Here is a 3,211-nt window from a genome sequence, read left to right as displayed (position 1 = left end):
GCTAGGAGCTGGAACCAACTTCCAAGGGAAGTGGTGCTGGCCCCTACCCTGGGGGTCTTTAAGAAGAGGCTGGATGCCTACCTGGCTGGACTCATTTGAGTCCCGTTTCTCTTTTTGGGGTTTTTTGTTGTTCTCCCACCCTGGCGGGGGGTCGGGCTAGAAGATCTACTAGGTCCCTTCCGACCCTTAATCTATGAATCTATGAATCTATGAATCTATGAAATATTAATTCAGAATGTTTCACATGAGTCATGGAAGCAATGAAGAGAAAGAGACAATGCAGTATGTGCTTGTGAACAGCAATAGTGATATAATTTCTATCAGTCTGTGTAAACAGTAAGCCCAACCGTATGTAGACCACAAAGTTAACACTTTTCTTCTTGCTGCTAAGTTTTGCATGGACTATGAGATGACTGAAAAGTAGATACAAACCTTGTCTTTATGAAAAAAATGTACAGACTCTTTGATATACCCAGACCATGGCTATTAAGCACCAGTATCTATGCTCATAAAACCTGAAATGACAGTACAGAACAAGTTATTTGCTTCATGCATAAGTTTTCAGCTTTTCCCTTTGCCTCCCTGACCATGTCACAAGCACTCATGCACCAAACTACAGGGGATGGTGACAAGATAAATAATGTATGATAAATATTATTTATATCCTGAGCACTGTGCAACAGGTTGTGACAATTATAAAAAGCATTAAAAAATACTGAGTCTGATTTTCAGAAAGATGAAAGATGATATCTGTATTTGGCAAAATGAGTACCTGCTTTGCATGCACATTACTAGAGTAATGTAAACATCTACTATACTTGTGTATATGGCTTATATAGTTACATGCATTTGCAAAATAGGTGTTGGTATTCCCCTATCAAAAGTATGTGAAAAAGCAAGCACATATTTATTTGCAAATGCAAACCAATGTTATCCTATTTGCATCGTCATCATAATTGTGACCAGCAAGCTGTATTGGGTAGAAAGAACAGAATGAGTTAAATTCTGTCATATGCAGCAGGTTCTTTACAGAACATACACTGCTCATTTAACAGGAAATATCATCCTGATGATCTTGTTTCTTTCATATCTTTACAGTTTATTCTGTTTGATTCTGCCAGAGAAGTTGCATTAGATATCCACGCCTCTGCAACCCCTCAATTGTGGTAGGCATTTGCCAGTGTCTCTATAGCATGAGTCTGCTCTTTTCAGAAGGCCATTGAATTCCCCCTCCCCTGCTAAAAAGCTATTGCTGGGGCTTCTACACCAGCAATAAGTTATAATGTGTCCCAGACCACTTCACTTGTGCTGATCAGCAAGCATACAGCGGGGTGGAAGAAGAAAGAGTGGTAGGTACCCAGTGCCTGGTTACAACTGAGAAATAATCCTTCTTTCTCCCATGCACAGGCACATAATTCAAGTGGCAGTTTAGCCCTAGCCCTTCCAAGTGAAGTGCTTCTGGCCAAAAAAGTTAAAGATGAAAAGGAAAGTTCTCAAAACTGATGGGAATCAGGTCTGCCAACAGAGGTCTCCAGTAATTTCATAGGTAAAAAATAAGCTATTGTTGTATTTGGGGGGGAGGGGGAATCACTCTCTTTTCCCTCCACATTTTAATGACAAAATGAAAAGAGCCTGTAAAAATGCTCACAAGAGGAACCACATACCAACATCAGCTTTTGTCAGGCATCGGATTCCATGTGAGATTGGCCAACTAGTGGATGCTACCTTGAGTTGTATTGCATCTTCCCCCTGAGCTGCGTCATTCTAATTTAAGAGACTGTGTTTCAGTAAACTATTTAATTATTAGGCTCTGTTCCTGGACCAAGCCTGCTGAATTCAGAAGTTACAACAGGACTTTCTATGTTTTTTTTCAACACATAGAAGTGTAGAAAAATAATTATATCTAGATAGCAATTAATTAATATTATTGTTTAAACCAGCTTCTAACTGTTTCCTTTATAAGTAGAAGGTTTCTGTGCACTGGATAGGGTTGCAGAGGATTTGGCTTCAATTTTTACTTCTGACATAGACTTTCTACATGACAAAGACACTATTCACTGTGGCATTCCAACGACATTGGTATATAGCAGGGGCAGGCAAATATTTTGGGCAGAGGGCTGCTTACTGAATTTTGGCAAGATGGCGAGGGCCACATGGGTACCCCCCCCCCCCACCCACCCAGTTGACATCTTCTGACCGGAAGTCCCACCCCCAAGCTCCCAACCTTTGCCGCCAGAAGTCCCTCCCCTTGCCCCCAAAAGTACTCCTTTCAGCAAGGGGTTTTGCCATCTCAGAACCAGAAAAAGACCACATTATATTCTAAAAATCAAACATATACAACATTCATTAATCTTATTTTTTTTTAAATTGTCCTGATTTACATGTGTTTGTGTAGTGTACACAGAGGTGATTTCACAATAGCTTAAAATGAAGACAGTCTTGTATGTTGTAGGAGGGTGGGGAGCATGGGGATAGGTTTGTGGGGGGCTGTTAGTGTGTGGGTATGTGGGGTGTGGGGGAGAGTGGGGTTGTGAGTGTGTTTGGATATGTGGGGTGTGGGTGGGTATGGGGTTTGTGAGGGACTGTGTGTTGGCTGAGGTGTGTGAGTGGGTACGCGGGGTGCATGTGTGTGGTGGGGTGTGCATGTGGGACTCACCCTATGAACTCTCTCTCTCTCCCTCACTGCATGTGCACACACCCCCCCACACACACACATACCCACACACAGAGTCTCTCCCTCCCACACACAGGGTCTCTCTCTCTCTCTGTTTCTCTCTCTCTTTCTCTCCCCGTCACTGCATGTGCACATGCACACACACACACACACAGAGTCTCTCCCTCCCACACACAGGGTCCCTCTCTCTCTCTCTCACACACACACACACACACACACACAGTCTCACACTCACAGTCTCTCTCTCTCTCACACACACAGTCTCTCTCTCTCTCTCTCTCATACACACACATGGTCTCTCCCTCCCTGATTGCTCTCTGTCTCTCTCTCTCCCCCTCCCTCATTGCCCAGATGGACACACACACACACACACATGGACACACACACACACACACGCTTCTGGCCCAGGGTACCAGTGCGGCCCCGTGTTCCTGCAGTCCAGAGATGCAGCCCCATGGTGCTGGAGCAGCCCAAAAGCTGCAGCAGCCAGAGACTTCTGGTTGGAGGGGAAGGGGTGGGAGGGGGCTGGGGGTGAGG

The sequence above is a fragment of the Gavialis gangeticus genome, unplaced genomic scaffold, assembly GCF_001723915.1.
Source record: "Gavialis gangeticus isolate Ggan-Ray unplaced genomic scaffold, GavGan_comp1, whole genome shotgun sequence".
In the NCBI taxonomy this organism is placed as follows: Eukaryota; Metazoa; Chordata; order Crocodylia; family Gavialidae; genus Gavialis; species Gavialis gangeticus.
This window is presented reverse-complemented; position numbering follows the sequence as displayed.